Source organism: Amblyomma mixtum, unplaced genomic scaffold, assembly GCF_055824585.1.
Source record: "Amblyomma mixtum isolate Tamu unplaced genomic scaffold, ASM5582458v1 scaffold_33, whole genome shotgun sequence".
Classification (NCBI taxonomy): domain Eukaryota; kingdom Metazoa; phylum Arthropoda; class Arachnida; order Ixodida; family Ixodidae; genus Amblyomma; species Amblyomma mixtum.
Window position 1 is genome coordinate 223435 of NW_028317730.1, and position 17829 is coordinate 241263.

The window sequence follows — 17829 nt, forward strand, 5'->3', positions numbered from 1 at the left end:
GCTTTGACAAGACCTGTTGTTTTGTACTGCTGTATGGATCATGCCTGCTAGAGATGTAAAGTTTCAAGAAATTTTGAACGGCATGAAAAAAACCATTTTATTCAGGGTTTTTTTCATGAAAAATTGGAAATTTTGCAAAGCGTGACAAAAACAGATTTATTTGCAACAGCACAACGATCAATAATAATGCTCCGAAATTCAGTCGAATATGCAGTTATAGATGACATGTTGTGAAACAAACTTGCTCTATTGCACCGAGAAGATAATGATTTCCACTTCAGGCGAATTGGAGATATATCATATTTGTGGAACGAACTTCTTGTTCTATTGCAGCGAGAAAGGGAACATGAAAACTGATCTACAAGTCACTCCATATCGGACTCAGAGTCAGTGTCACTGGATGCGGCACTACGCGCAGGAGCATGAATTGAAGCTGTGTCCACAGCTACGTTCGACTGCACATACACAAGCTTTCGAATCCGTTCCCGAATCCGTTCAATGCGCCTTCAATCGCCTTGTCAGATGCGGAGTTGCTCTTCTTGAAGAAGTGACAAGCAAAGATATTCTCTTTCTTTTTGTTGTTTGTAATCAGTATTTAAGCCCATTTTTCAACCATTAAACGTCAGTTGGAAGTCAGTGCTTGTGTGTCCTCGTTTTTCGTCGTGTGTCCTGCTGGTTTGTGCTGGTATCTATATGTTATGCATCACCAACTAGCCCGCACCCTTACCCTACTGAGATTACTAACGTATTTTTCAGTAACTCTTATTGCCAACTGTTTCCAATCCAGGCCTCTGAATGGCTCCTGTAAAGAGGTGGTGAATAGCATTGGCGAGATCGTGTCTTCCTGCCTGACACTCTTCCTTAATGGAATTTTATTGCTGATTTTATGTATGACTATGGTGCTATTGTATTCTTACATCTGGCAAGAAATCGCATGACAGCAAAGCATGGCTCAGAACAGCATGAAGGGAAAGCTCTGGTGTGCTTTGTAAAATTTCGGCCCTCTTTATTTTATTCATGCTCCCTGAGGTTTGCTCATTCACACAGTGCTCGGTTTACCCTATATAGCAAAAACCGTTCGTGCGGGCGATTTCATATGGTACCGCTATGGTGCACCTTATAAAAAGTCACCCGCGCTTGGTTCCGCAGCCCCTTTTTCTTTTTTCCTTCTTTTTCAAACCAAGAGCAAAGGCCTTTGAGCTCCCTACAGGCTGAAAAGACAAGCGTACCCCATGCTTGCTAGCAAAGTTCTTCAAATTGTGGGCCAACTTGTGCACATACAGTGCCACTGCCAGTCTAACTCCTTCTTGGGGGACACCTGCCCCAACTCACTACTTTTCATTTTCTACATGAGGCTTTTGGTGACCTCTTTCACAAGTGAATGAGGGAACCCAGCTAAAGCGAGCCTGTCGAATCGGTTTTCAAAGGTCAACTGCATCTTGTGAATGCATGGCTTCGTAAGTGGAGATTCAAGGCAAAGTGAAGGAATTCCTGTTTTTTACTCATTTTCATTGTGAGGAGTCGAATGGCAGATGCCCTTTTCTTTGAACACGCAGGATAACACCTGCACACCCAGTTCGTACAGAATTCAGTGTTCAGGTCTAAAAACATAACTATAAGAACAAAATTGCAAGACAAGCTTACAAGATGAAAATAAATATGAATTGCAAATAATACACATTACTTTACAATACTAACAAATATAGGTTGCCACAGAACGTCAGACAAAAAGCCAAAAAAGATGAAGGAGAAAACAAAAATTACGGCCAATTTACAAGGTAAATTAGTGGTATTTAAAATTCTTCATTTATCATTGAATGATTTATGGTAGTGAAATACGCAAATTATTTGAATAGGTATATCCTTGCACTGTTTCTTGGCACGTGATGCTGGAGATGAGTTGAAGGCTTTCCAATCCTTTTTCCCACAGCTACTTCAGGGCAGCAGCCACTTCACGGCTTTGCAAAGCATGCTTTGTGGGCTTCCACCAGGTCTGCCTTGGATGGCCTGGACGGCACATTTTTTGCATAAGCTGGGCCAACACTTGGTTCAGTATGTTCCATGGCCTCTCTAAAGCTCGGGTACAAAAGACAGAGCTCGATGACCTTCGTGTGTAGGTCCCCTGCGTACCCTGCAATAAACAAAGGCATTGGTCTGATTGACTTTACGTGCCTTTTTTTTCTCACTGTGTGCGGAAACTAGAGACTGAGTAGTTCTGCCATGTAAAGGCTTTGAACAAGCAGCGGTTGCATCCTATGCACTTTTACACACAACCACAACCTACACAAGAATGTAATATGAAAATCACAGTGACTTGCCAAATGTTGGTGCTGTCTTCTGTGGCGTGACGAATGTGGCACCGTGCCTGGCTTTTGCGGTCTTTATGTGCCACATGAGTGTGCCATCGCTTCTCACTGCCTGGTCCCTGTCACCATTTTCATTAAAATGAAGAGCCGCAAGGAGTGTGCTAGGAAGGTAAAGAAATATGACCCGACTTTTAGACATGTTGAAAAAAATTTTCCTTTTGCTTTATGTGCTGCACTGCTATGACAAGATGGATATATTCTGCATGTATCCTTATGCACACTCACCGAGCCCTCATGTCTTCATATGTAAATGAGGTTGACTTGGGGGCGAACCCATTCAAAACACTGTGGAACGCCTCCAGGCCATATGTTTGTACTTGTGTGGTGAGAGCCGCTTAATGTCTTTCAGAAGCAGTGCAGCTTTCACAATGGCTTCCACTTCCTTGTGTGGAAGGGAACCTGGAAAAAAAGCACACACAACATTTTGTGCTCTTATGCAACGGCACAAAAACATTCTGCATGTTGTAGTGCAATTTCTGTTGGAATGGCAAGGGGTAACAGTGGTATTATTTTCTGACAACTTTCGGTAGGCGCAGAAGATCTCTGCTGATGGACTAGTGTTGTTCTTTTAGAACAACACTAGTCCTGAGAAAGCTGAGTAGAGGTGTTAACTGCACTGAGCCATGCAGAGCTGCTCAAAGGTCCATGCAGACACCTTGGGTAGAGTTGGTTGTGCCCTTCGTGGATGTTGCTCACATGATTCACAAGACTCTGCCATGCTGCCGCAAGCAGCTCGCCATCCCCACCACAAGCACAAGCACACCAGTATAAGTGATTTACAATCGCTTGCTTCCAGTTTCCTATAGCACTGCAGCCAGATTTTTTTGAAGCGGCGACCAGTTTTTTCGTGATCCCTGAAAAATCATCAAAAATTTCTCTTTACTAGGAGTTTGAGCTGTATTTTTAGCAGCAGGATTCATTCAGTAGGAAGAGCACAATGCTGAAAACTTGCCAAAAAAAAAAGATGCTAGAATGAAAAGGAGCTCGTGCTGAATTTGAGTGAATCATGTATACGAGACAGTAAATGTACAGAGCACGTACAGCTTGTCAGTATTCTTCCCATAGCCAGTCACACATTGCTGCCACTGCTGTACGTTTCAGAGCTGTCCAGCCGAAGGAAATGCTCCTCTTTGTCACGAAATGGTGGTGAGTAGGTGGCTTTATGCGCATGGTGCGTGGCGTGTTTGTTTAGGGCTGCTGTAGAATAGTAGTTCATAGCTATTTTGGTGAGGGCAAGAAAAGGAAGTTTGCTGTTGGAAATGCATTGTTAGGCAAATGTTACCTTTCTTCTAACAGCGAAAAAAAGGTGATATTTCCTTATGCCTTCCTTGCTTTCAGAGACTGATGGCTTTTTATCATAAGTCCTAAGAGCCCCTGATCTTCCCTTTTCTCGTCTCCACTCTGCATCTGTCACTGATGGAGATAGCTGTGCATAGGACAGTCAGTGTCAATATGAAGGTAACTATCATTGCAGCTATACAAAACATTTTTCTAGCATAATGACTAATTTTCTTTTTAAAAAGTGGCAGTGAAATATGTGGGGACAAAGGAGCCAGCTATTCTCATCTATTTTGTTTGCTTTTCTCCTAAATATAAGCTGTGGTAGAGCACTTTGTCCCAGTGGGTTCGTCTGGGAGTAATCACTTTCGTATTGATTCCAGCTGTAAATGAACGTTAGTGCTTGGAAACTACGTATTCAGTTTCGTTCACATTATAGATTCACTTAATTCATGCCTAAAAGGCAATAGGAATGCTGAAGTAAATCTAGTATCCAGTAAGGCTTCTGTTGGGATAATTTGTGTGCTGTTGCTCCTAAAAATTTCAAGGCACAAATGAGCAGTTTCAGTATCACAAGAAAAGTATGAGCAATTACAGTAGGTTATTAGTAAATTTCACGTTACATGGCTCTACATCACATATTAACTTGAAGGTGAATATCTCTCCATACCTTTTGCTACATGCCAAACGTCAAAGTAGTGCACTATTGACTGGCACTGCTGCATATGTTTTTTTATGCCTGGGTGCCTGTCCGTTGTCAACGACTTGATGTGGATTCCTACTTGTGAAAAGAAGGCAAGGCCTCGTATTAGGCCTTCCTTCTCCATGTGGCCACTTGCCTTCACTGCATCTGTCTGAAAAGCATAGGAGTTGATGTGACTGTAAACAGCTGCCATCACTGGGCTAAAGCCGCGAAAAAAAAAGGGGGGAATAATAGAGTTAATGTAATGTTCGTACACTGCATTTGCATTGGTGCCTAAATATTTTTTGATCAACACAGTTCCCACTTCGAGTTATTGATCAATTTGCTCTCGCCCTACCATAAGCTTGCCGTCCCAGTTAGCTCAATTGGTAGAGCGACTGCTCCGGTGAAGCGGTGGTCCCGGGTTCGAACCCCGGACCAGGACGAATTTCTCTTTAACTAGGAAGTTTCAGAGAAAGCTGTATACCTTTCCTTTGTAGCCGTATGGCTGCGCTCAGGTGGATGTCAATGAGTAATTACTCCCTTATTACTGCATTTGCATGCACTCTGAAAATATTTTATTTCGAATTCAATTCAGCTTTAATGCTGAGCTCCATAGCACCATCATAAATTCTACTTACTCTTCAGAGCAATGCATTTTGGCACTTACCTCTCCCACTTGCACTTCTTCAGTGTGCACTATTTTTCCCAAGCTGGGGTTCAGAAATGAATAGGTCAAGAATTTTGCACTGTAGCCAGGTGAGTCGCAGCGTCCGTCACCACACAGTTCCACCTCACTGTCAGCTAGGGATGCCAGCAGTTTCTCTTGGTGCTCTTGCCAGAGCTGTGGGAAATGCAATGTTCAGCTTCATTTTAAACTTTGTCCTATTGTTCTCCATGTGATAGCAGTGGTAGTAAGACACTATTTCAGAGCACGGATCAAGTGCTCAGAATGTGCTCTGCCTGCCGCACCAGGCTGAGCTGATTCTCTCCATGAGAAGCCAGCCAGAGGTGACAGGAGAGAACTGGGCCTGAGAGGAGGGCACAGAAAGGGGACTAAAGAGTGACAGGACAGTAAAGAGACAGTGTGCAAGATCAGCATGGAGTTTAGGGTAGTTAGGTCAGGAGGCGCCAGAGCGGAAGAGGAACAATGAAGCATTGCTGATGTAATGAGTGTGATTTTTATGAAAGGCATGGGCCTGGGAACTAGAGAGACAGGAGTGTAGAGTGGGAAGAGCAGTGAGAATTGGATATAGGACTGGGAGGTGGCATTCTTGGGCAGGAGGCCTAATGGATCGCTAAAGCTCGGTTGAAAGTCTCTCACGGCTAAGCTATGTCAGTTCATTCTCTTCCACATTTTTCAAGTTTTGCCTACCCTGTGCAGTTTGCTGTGAGGTGATGAACTGTTGCACTCATTGATATTCTACCCAACATCAACTGCAGCATAACCCAACTACCTTTCTGTTTTGTAAAAATTAGTTTGCCACAGCTGGGCACAGGGACTGTTATCAGCAATCTTAAAGAATGTCTCATCTTTGCCAAAAGTAGCACCGCTACGTGTACTGCTCTTTATGATATCAGGAGTCTTACCATCTAGAGGAGGATTGTGGTGTCGTAGCTGCACGCCACACAGGTTATCCTCACAGCCAGTGAGAGCTGGTAACAGCAGCTTCAGTGCTTTGACACTAGGTTACTTTTTGGTCAAATGTTTTAGGGGAATCCCCCAAGGTGGGGTAGATTTGTAAGAAGGGAGTAATTACTCATTCGTATCCACCCAAGCACAGCCATACGGCTTTTCTTTGCAGCCGCATGGCTGCCCTTGGGTGGATATCGATGAGTAATTCATGGCAGCCTTATTTCTTTTGATAAAGATGTCACACCACAGGGCTAGGAGTGCAGGAGCTTTTGTTCATGTAGACTTTTTCTGATGGGTTAACCCAGAGCAGTGCACCTTATCCTTTGCTGAACATGCAATGGATTGAAACAGTATTTGCACTGCCAGTGAATGCGATGAAATTAAGTAGTAGACAGTATACAACTTTGACATCACTTGGAACAACACTAATATCCGAAAGCAGTCATGCATTGTACTGCCATCTGTAAATTCCTGAAGGAAGGTTGGCTGTGGGATTTATGATTTATTAACCTTTCTTTCTGTTGCATATTTTAAATTAGGGGTTGTCTGCAGTGAAAGATGGTAGCTTGCACACTCACCATGTTCACCGCAGGGAAGAGGTATGCCTTCTGGTAATCAAAGAACGTGTGTTCGCTGAGTGCCTTGATTTTCATTATCCGCATCAGTCTTAGAGTCTTTGCAGGGCTTGAACGAGAAAAAAGCAAGGCAGTGGCGAGATCAATGTTCCCCTTTGGCTTTCTTCCAACCAGTGGCTGGCTTGACCATGTGTGTATATGCCCATTGGGGCATTTTGTTTGTGGACTGATGCACGTCCCAATGTAGCGCAGCCTCACTTTGCAGGCTCGGTAAAGGCAGGTCAGGCATATTTTCAGTAGTACCATGAGGCAGGTATGGGCAACAATGTAGTAGCTGCTCTCCTCTATTTCTCCATTATCATCGCTGTCCCTGTAAAACGAGGTCATTTTGTCAAGTCTGAAGTTACGCAATGATGCGCCTTGTTCAACTATTTCTTTAGGCAAGATGGCATAGAATGATTGGTACTTTCAACATTGACAACTTGCCCGCAGAGCTCAGTTACAGCGCTGTATGTAACGTTATTTGGTTGTAAGGTTATTGAGAGCATTTTTTTCTCCTAATGCGACTACTTGGTCGTGACACATATCAATTTATCAGATGTGGTTCGAAAGTGAGGCAGCAGATTGTCTTTTCATTCATAATTTTCCAAGGGCACTTCGAAACTTGGATGAAGAATGAGAGGGAACACACACGGCATTGTGTGTGTGTGTTCCTTCTCGCTCCCTGCCCTGGTTCTGAAGCACTGTTGGAAAATTATGAAGGAACGCCAACTTGCCCATTCTGCCATTTTTCTTGTCTTCTCAGTCAATTTACTGCAGAACACAGAGAGGATTCTAAATGGTATATTCCTTTTCAGGCAGTCTACTGTACTTACTCATCTTCCATTGTCTCGTCTAATGTCCATGTTGAGTCATTTGGCTCATACATGTCATCGTCATCACCTCTGACATGTACTGGTGACACTTCAGGTGACACCAAAGGGCTGGACTCCTGTTGAACATCCAGACGGAGACGTTTCACAGGTGTTGATGTGAACTTTTGATAAGTGGCCTGATCTGTTTGAACTGCCTGTTCTCTTGTCTCCTTGAGCACAGTGTTCACCTGAACCGCTGAAACACAAAAAAAATAATTCAGAACTACACTGCTACAGGTAAACACTGCCTAATATCTCTATAGCAGATGGCTCATAAATTGGTGTGGCAGTTCACACTGCTGCAAGATATTGGACTAGCGGTACATATTAACATAACCATTTAATTTTATTACTTCAAAATTATTTTTCTGCCTAAGCACCTGCAATAACAGAAGGCCAACTCCCACTCACAGATATACCAGTAATTAAATTAGTGCAGGACAATAAATTACAGTATTTTACACACCTTTTCATTTCACTTTTTAATTCAGTAATTTAATGTGATGCATTGCCTGGAGGCAGTAATTTCACACCAAAATAATTAAGTAATTTTGAATTTACTTCTTTTAAAGCACTGATCCTGTTTGTGCCGGCAAAGGAGGGCAAAGTTTTCTACGCTCACTTTGAAACTGGTCAGATGTTTTAGGGGAATCTCCCAAGGTGGGGTATATTTGTAATGAGGGAGCAATTACTCAACTGCATCCACCAAAGTAAAGCCATATGGCTACAAAGCTGTAATTGCTCCCTTAATTGCAAATTTTAATTGCAGTTGTAATTGCAAATGAGTAATTGCTCCCTTACCACTTTGAAACTCCGTGGCACCCTGCGGTATTATGATTTAAGACACTGAAATCTTCATGGGAGATTTCACAGCACAGTGCACTGTCGGGGTTAAAAGTAACAGACCCCTGTCCTCTGCACCGGTTTTGGCACCAGGAATGCATCATCAGGTGGAGACGGCACGGAATGCGGGGCGATTCGGAACTTGGAGGTGGGGTCAGTTACTTTTGCCCCCGATTTTACTTCTGTGTGTGAAAAAAATTCTTAAATTTAAGTAACTGCATTACTTTTGTGTGAAGTAATTGCAGTTTCATTACTCTTTGTGAACAGTAACTGGTAATAAACTCGTATTTGCGTGATCTCGGGGGGAGTAGTTATTAATATATTTAATTACCTTAACGAGAACAGAAAACTGGGCAAGTTGGAACGGATTCATCTTAAAGCAGCGCAATACACAGGACGAGTGAAAGAAACAAGAGACGACACGAATTACCTTCCAGCTTTGCCATCTATGCCTACACATGTCCATGTACACATCCAGTTACCCTGCTTTACCTCTACCATCCAGCCACTTTGTTCCTTCTTTCCTCAACTTTTGATCAGGCCTGTTGTTGAAATACAGAAACAGATCTGCTAGGTGCATAGGTGGTGTAGTATAGGTATGAATGCAAACTGTATATTCTATACTTGTAATAATCAAAACAAAGTTCTAAACATTTTAGTTTTCACAGTAAAAGCCAGCATACATCCAGTGACATGCTTCAGCTCACCTGCATTTCGGCCAGGCAAACGAACCTGCACACCTATGTCGTGCATGATGCCACGACTAGATGCTTGTACAGGTGTTCCCTGTGGAGCTTCTGTCTCCATTCCTGTTTTTCTGGCAGCAATTGGGGAGGCCTGAGATAGTTAAATAATAGTCTGTGATTTGGTTCTTCAGCTGCATTTCTGGCATATGCAATTTTCAGATGCAGAATATACGACTTGCAAAATGCAAGTGGATGCTTACCTCCGCAGGTTCTTTGGAAAGTATACTGACGTCGTCATCACTTTTGTCAATGTAAGCCTGGAAACCACAGGAGGCTTGATGTAAAAATGCAGTATACTGTGCATTATGATAAGCTGACACACTGTTTAACAAGCACACATAGATAGTGATGCGTGGTACAGCTTACCTGTTCATGTCCCCCAGAAGACTTGCCAGCTCCATCATCTATTGTCACCTTAACGTTGGCCTGGAAGCCAGAGTAGCCCAGATGTAAAAACACAGTAAAGTGTGCATTGTACCAGGTTAGCACACAGCTTCACAAGAACACATGGATGTCACTGTCTGGTACAGCTTACTTCCTGTCCTTCGAAAGATGTTCCAGCTCTTTCATCTGCTGTTGTGTCAACGTTGGCCTGAAAGCGAAATGAGCTGTTTTAAAAACACATTAAACTGTGTGTGTCATTACAGATTTTATGAATGACAGGAACACTTCTACAGACAAAATTATTCTCTAGGTCAATCAACATAGATAAAAGGCAAGGAGCGTGAGGCTTGTTCAAGGTGCACACAAATTTTATAAGAGGTGAACTAAGCTTACAAGCCTGCTGACACCATCTGATTTCGCTGATAATGCAGTTGGCTCGGCAATCATGGCCAGAAATTTTAATTAAACTTGCCACCTCCACTCCTCACTGTGGGCCTTCGGGACCACAGAGAGGAGTCTTAATTCAGGCATAATTTTATCAAAGTGCGCATCGTGAAAAATGCTATATGAATGAAACAAATACAGTAGAGCCCACTTACAACGTCCTCGGTTATAACGAATGCCCGTTTATTACTTACTAGATTGGGGATAGCCATCATTCAAAATGTGTATTCGAGCAATGCCACTGCGTCTTAGATCAATGAACGATCGTGACAGTACAACTTGGTTAGAGCGAACGAGAAGGTACCGCATATTTGGCTTCGCAGCCGAAAAACGCGCGCTTCCCGCCAGCGTATGTAAATACCGAAAGCGTTTTCTAGCTTCCGTGACACGCCCGCCCTCTTCTAAAACCACGTGTCGACCACAAAAAAATAAATAAAAAGTGATTTGAAATCGCCTTCCAAGCGCGCATCGACGGGCTGCAGTGTCACTTGATACTTATGCACCTGTGCCGGTTGCTCTAAGTGGAAACAGAAGTTGATATTTTCGGAAAATAAACGTCACCTTTGCATGACTTTGCATTTTTTCGCTGTGAAAGGGAAATGCCACTTACTATGAACTTCGGATACAATGAACGCTAGCCCCGTGATCGTCAGTTATAAGTGGGCTCGACTGTACATACAGCAGCTATAGGAAAGCCAGCCGATAATCAAGTCATCGGAGTGCTGGTGTTTTACGCTCGTTATTTTGCTTTCGGGCATAGAAGTGAGATATATACTCACAGAACTGCTGTCGTCGGGCTGCTGTGAGGGCTGTTGTCCACTCGTTGCCGGAAATATTGATGGAACCGCACCTTGAGAAAGTCTGCGGCGCTGCCATGGAATCCCGAAAGACGCACTCAAGGATTGATCGATCATGTAGTCTTCGGGACGAAAATGCAGCGAACACACGTGTGCATACAGCGATACTCTGCCTTTCACCTTTCGTAGTGGCATAGCACGTAACCAAGTGGTCCGCCGTGGCTCATCTCTCGGCACTCTATGGTACACCACCCCACCGGCACTGCCCTGCTGTGATTCGGCACGGCTGTTGGGGCAACCTACGACATCGCATTGCCCGATCTTTTGCGGGGCAGCAGCCTCCATCTGCGTTGCCAGTACAGCGCTGAACTGCTGATCAAGAAGAGACCGACGGTGCAGTACGTCCGCGTACTCTGGCTGTGAGCGCGGGGAACACGGAGGCACGAAGTAGCGCGCACTGCTCCAGCGCCGAGTAAACTGCGGCACAGGCCAACAAATTGTTGCCGAGGCACCAGCTTTGTCCGAGGAGCACGGTTAGGTTAGGCGCCGGCGGGTCATTATCCCCTTCCGCCGTGGCCAGCTGTTGCAAATTAAATACTGTAACCCCAGTGCGGGGAGTCGCGAGGGGCGAGGACAAGGTCGGCGCGTCGCGGGCATCGGAAGCTGTCCGAGGCTTTCGGAAGCAGGCGGCGTCGAGGAGGTTTCCCACGGTTGCAAGGAGCCAGACGTTTTTGACACACACACACAAAAAAAAAACAAAAAAAGACGGACGTGTGCTCAAAGGCGCTCGCAATTAAAGTTTGCGGCTTGAAAGTAAAGCCGACGCAGGACGCTTCAACGGGTTACATGAAAGCGCCCTGCGTGTTTCCGGAGGTACGGGGTCCACTGGATCTGCCTCTGGCACCCACTTGCATGTACCTACCTTCATATATGTGTACTGTGAATGAATTAAACTCGCCGAGAGCATGAATAGAACAGCTCCGCCCAACCGCCGAAGCTATTGAATAGAGCCGCAAACAAACGAGTTGGAGGAGCGCGCCGAGTCACGGTTTCGGCAGTTTCCAAATCTTTTTTTTCTTAACTGCCTTGTAATAAACAATTTCCGTTAAGTAGTGCGAAGTTTACCGGCACAACCGGTAACGTTTCGCCGGGCTGGCGTACGGAGACGCAAGGCATTTTCTATACTGCTAATTGCCTTGTACGATCACCGTCCATCGTGTGCCATCGTAGTTTTTCATCAACCAGCCTTGATAGGCTCCTTCAAAAGTTAACTAGCACTTGGGGCGTCACTTGGAGTTTCTCTGCTGTTTCACGCTTGCAAATCGAGGCGCGTCAAAAACGAAACCGCGCGGGCACGCAAAGCGCGTTGACGCGAAGCGCAAAATACCGAAACTCACCTGGCCGCCTGTGGCGCCGCCAAGTATCGGTTTTCTTTGCTTCCAACATTCAGGTTGTCGTCTGTCTGTCCTCCTTGTGTGATAAAAGTGTACTATCAATTTCAAAACAGAACTTTCTTCAATATTCAACCGCTCAATCTTACTTTGTTAGCCTCAGTGATCCGTGGCCCTCTTGTCTTAGCGTTGCTAGAACCATTGCTCCTAGCAACACTGCTTTGGTCTATGACGTCATTACGCTTGTACTTGCGAGTTTGGCCTGTGGCGGCGATACCTGTATTTCGGTTCTTGCTGTTTTCTACCTTACAAAAGCTTTGTCGCCAGTAAGAGTGCTGTTTTTGTGATCAGGAGCTGATATTCTCTCGATACAAGCCAACTTCAATTTCTCCTCAGTGTCCCTTTAATAGACTGTCCACGCATTAAAAAGAGACTGCAAAGTGACATTTGTTTACAGGGACTTACAAGCAAAACAAGAGCAAAGTTCACATCAAATCTGAAAACATTAGAAATGGCTTGACAAACACTTCCCGCAAGAAAAGAAGGCACTGTATAAGTTACCCTTGGAGGTATTCTTACAGAACAGTATCACATTTTGTCCAATGGACAGGTTCAAATACACAGATCAAATGAGCATAAACCCATTCCAGCACTTGTGCAATTAGCAACAGTTATATATATATAGATGCTGGCAATGGCTTGGCAAAACTCAATTTCACTAAAATGGACGGCATGATAAACACACATTTATGCCTAGAGCTGTTTTTCCACATCAGTATCGGAGAATGTAGGCAGAAAGCCATTCTCCACTAAGGCAAGACTAAAAAGAAAAAGTCAGCAAAGTAACATTTGTTAATGCAAAGCATGACTAGAACAGTTTGCAAAAAAAAAGCACCTTTCAGGACAGGGGCTCCATGCAGGGGAGGCAGCTGCTGATGCAGTTGCATAAAAACAGAACAAAAAGAAAAACAGCTACGCCAAGAGCTGTTCTACATCAGTATCACATGTGTAGCCAGGAAGCGATTCAAGCACTAAGGCAACAACTAAAAAAAAGAAAACAAAGCAGCATTTGTCAACCCGTAACACGACTAGAACAGCTTGGAAAAAAAAAATCTGCACCTTTCAGGGAAGGGGTTCGACACAGGGGAGGCACTTGCTGGTGAGGTTGCACAGAGAGAAAAGCAGCTGTGTCTAGAGCTGTTCTAATCAGTACAACATTGTGTGGCTAGGAAGGCATTCCCCCACTAAAGCAACATGTTAAAAAAAAAAAGGTCTTCAGCTTTCATGACATGGGTCCTCACACGCAGCATCCAGATCAGGGGCTCGATAGAGGGGAGGGACCTCCTGATGTAGTCCTGTAGGGGTGTTGAGAATTGCAGCGCTAGATTAGTGTTCTGGCCATTCATAATGAAATTCATGATCAGCATAACTACAGCCACTGAGCTCAAGGACAAGCACATTTCTGAACACTATAGCATGCATTGAGATGGAGAAAGACCACAGATGACAGCATCATGATTTATACCCATTGCACTTCACAAAACGGTCATTCCGAAGCAACTAATTTAAAAGAGTACATTGTTGGGAGAGTCGGTCAGACATATCTTCAACTTGAAAGCCAACAGCGCAAACGACGCAGACAAAGTAGAAGAAAACACAGGACAAGCGCTGACTCACAACTGAAATTTTATTCAAGGAAAGTAGTACATTTTATAGAAAAAGTGGCCAACTTATCAGCTAGTAAACACAACCCATGTTTCTACGTGGCATCAAGGTATGCAACCTCACTGTCATATAATGAAATAGATGGCTTACTGACGCATAACCTTGTTTTTTTCCTCATGTGATATGCTTCCATAATCTCACGTGTTAATCAGGACGGGTGTTTGTAGAGGATATCACAGTAAGGCAATGAAGGAAAACAAGATTGGCAGTCTCATGGGTTGTGTTTACGAGCTGATAAGTTGGCCACTTTTTCTATAAAATGTACTACTTTCCTTGAATAAAATTTCAGTTGTGAGTCAGCGCTTGTCCTGTGTTTTCTTCTACTTTGTCTGCGTCGTTTGCGCTGTTGGCTTTCAATATGTACCACCAACTCGCCCGTTTGGCTATAGTGTTGATATCTTCAACGTATACTGCACACACAAAAACAAGGACTTGAAGGTACACGCAACAAGCGCAGAGCAACTAACAAGCAACCAAAGCTACTAACCCACACAGAATAGAGAAACATGCTCTTTTAACCACGAATGCCATTTAAGCTCCACAAGTAGAGGTCCACAATGGCAGCCACCTTTTTCGTACGAATGAGGACAATATTTCTTGCTGGATTTGCCACCTGCTGCCACTGAACAAAAGCTATGGCACTAAACGGGTAGAAAACGATAGCACTGCATCCATCCTTTCTCAGGCATGTAGAGAGAAATTTTTTTCGGGCGGCACCAAAATTAATAATTTTTGCCAAGCAGGGGAGGCCAGGAATACCCATTAGAAACACTGACAAGAGAGCATAGCATGCCCCCTATGGAATAAGTCTACTAGGGAAGCTGCAGTATTTATTTCTCTACTGAATACTGTAGGCCTAAGCCCAAGCAAAAAGAGCATATAGAATAAAAAAAGCAGATGAACATCAAAAGCAGTTAGACCAGAAAATAAAACTTAAATAAAAAAGTAGAAAGTTTTCGTACCTTTTGGCTGCATTCTTGATACGGACCGAACAATTTTTCAGCCATGCCATTACACCATCTTGTATATCTTTCAATGTCGCTTGTGACATGCCTTGCATCTGGCTTGCTGCTTCTGCAGATAAACAGTAAATTGCGGAAATTTTTAGAAATACATGTACAGTACATGTCATGCTTAAAAGGAATACGAGAAATGATTAAATTTGCTCCTAATGCGGGTAAAAGTAGGCTTCACTGTGAATCAGAAACACGGCATCAGACTCCTCTCGAGCACTTTGTGGTTTATTTTTCCCTACTTCTGGTAAAAGCTACCTTTCTCAAGTTACAACTTGGTTTAACCATTTTTCATGTCATGTCAGCAAATACCTGCACCAATTTTTTTTAAAAGTGCAGTCGATTAAATATTCTGAACAAGAAGTGAACTGGAAATCAAATTAGGCTCAGTTAAGGGAAGCCTTGTTATTACACTGCAGTTCATATTACAGATTCCTCCACACACTTTCAAGGAAATAAATGTTCAGTTAAAACAAATTTCCATTACTTTATAATCAATGGTTTCATACCTTCCCGCAGTCATGGCTGGCTATATAGCTGTATGAATTTTCATATATTCTAGTACTACCCAGGTGAAAAAATCCTAACTGGTTCTAGCTGGAACCAGTTCAACTGGGTTATGGAACAATTCCCAGCTGGAACCAGTTGTCTTCTGGTCTAAACTCCGACTAGTGCCAACAAATTCGGCGACATTCTTTGTTCCTACTGGCACCAGTTAGACCTTATATTTTCAGCTACTTATGCTGCCTGTACTGAATGCATGTAGGGTCAAAAGCTATTCACTGTGCAACCATGCAATGAATTACATGCGACAATACGATGAACAATTTAAGGAAATATGGGTCACTACGGCATTTCTGGCTGAAACCATTTATTTCATCTGCCTGTTCAACGTTCTCCGCAAATCTTGGATTTTCTCTGAGAGGAGCTTCGGCACTGCAGCGACTGTTTGCTCCACGTCTACACCTTTCTTGCGCCCCCAGTAGCGAACTGTCTCTGCATATGCAAAAAAAAAAAAGTTGTAGCTTGCATGTCTAAGCATGACAGGCACATGAGCAATACAAATTCCACATCTGCAGCAATTACTAGCACTAGCTGCAGCTACAATGGTAATACTTTTTTTTGCTATAACATGAAGAGAAACTATACATTATCACGTAGCAAAGATACCGAATGCACTTATGATAATACACACATCACTGGCAGTAGGTAACATACAGATATAAGTGCCAAAGCATGTGCCCAGCATGATCTGCCACATGCCACTGAAAGCAGCCCCACACACTTCAACACAACAAACCACCAGATGAGCACTCTTCCTTACCTGCAACTACGTCCACTTTCTCGGGAGTAAGTTGCTGCCTGGGTGGCTCGCCCAGGCCCCTTTTTGAAGGGGCAACGTTGCCACTGAAGCTCCGTGTTGCCAGGACTTCAGTGGTCCATATAGCCTGCGCGGTGTCTTTGCACACAATAGTTGGCTTTCTGGCTGCCATTATTTTTAGCGCACTTGTAGCATTGATCACCACTCCTTTTGCAAGGTGGAACTGCAAGGAATAAGAATTTCATGTTGTGTAATATGGGTTCATAAATGCTGAGCAACAGGTTAACAGCTAAAGCAGATCATTCAGCACTATGCTATCTTGGCAAGTTTTATGTACTGAGGTTTTTACAGACACTGTTTGGTGGAATAAGCTGAAAAGAGCTCTAAAAGAAGTTGGATGCTGTTTCGAAAGACGTAACAGAACTGCAGGTTTCTGTTTAATATAGTATCCAGCAAATGAAACTCATATCTTCGCAATTGTATTAATGTGATTTTTAGCTAACAACCAAGCATGGTAACATGATATTTCTGCTACAAGATTGATTACTGGAAAGAGACACTGTAGTCAGTACTCACAGATCCATCCGCGAGGTGCGTGAAATCTTGATCTGGAACTGCAAACAAATCACAGAAATAAAGTATGTATCACAATAACACAAGCTTATCCTCCCAACAGGTTCACAGCACATAAACAATAGGCCAATTATGTTTGCCACTGTCTTCAGGTAGCCACCAGCACCACCTAGGTCACATGCATGCACTGTGTGTAATCTACATTCATGGCACACAATTCAACTAGTAAAGTTAGGGGCTCAGTAGAGTCCACTGACCATTTAAAAATAGTTACCTTCACTGCTGTAAGTGATACGCAAAGTGCTGGCTTCTTGCTTATGACACCTGTGTCACAACATGCAGTACAAAACTGACAGCCAGAATATATGTTGCAGGATGTCCTGCATCCTTTTTCAAACTCTCTAAATCTAGTGAAGTTTTTAAGAGATTAGCAAGTGAATGAACTATAAGCAGAATAACAACAGAAAGCAAGGCACCAAAGAATGGCAGTTGAAGATCAGAGAAATAAAGTTATACCACAAACCAGCATTTTCGTGGGACATTCTGCATTTATCTACTGGCGCTTTGGCATGTTTTAGACCAATGGTTAGGAAAACTTACCACACGAGGGCTGCGAAGGTGCTGCATCACTTTGCTCCTTTGTGGGAGAAGCCTGCACTGATGCAGGGGCATCTGCAATATTAAAAACAAATGAAATAACTTGACATTGCTATATATAAGAAGTTAGTGAGATTACTCTCATGTCCACTCGCAATATGTAAAAAGAGGAGGACAAAACTAAAGCAAACATTGCAGATATTGGGGATTGAACAAAAACAAAGTTCATTGGTGAGGCACATGCATTTCCACAACAGCTGCTTTGTTCAGGTTTCATGCTCACGCTTTGTCACCTGAGGGCATCATGCCTGCCTGACAGATTGTGATTCTGCTTCTCGCTTCATCCCTCCTACACTCCCTCACAGTGCAGGGTACCCAACTGGAGCACCCTTCTGGTTAACATCCCTGTGTTCCCTCTTCCTCCCTCTGCCAATGATCTGCTGGTGATTCCAGATGCTTCAGTCCAATGTGTAAAAGCTACTGCACAAGAGCCCCACAAGCTCCACGTTTTTCTCAAGGATAGTGCACCTGAGGCTGCAAATTA

General features: G+C 43.6%; 1 pseudogene; it reads right to left on the reverse strand.

The window, feature by feature from the left end:
• Window positions 1-2304: 2304 nt before the first annotated feature.
• LOC149324440 (uncharacterized) lies at window positions 2305-6924 on the reverse strand (annotated as a pseudogene).
• Window positions 6925-17829: the final 10905 nt, after the last annotated feature.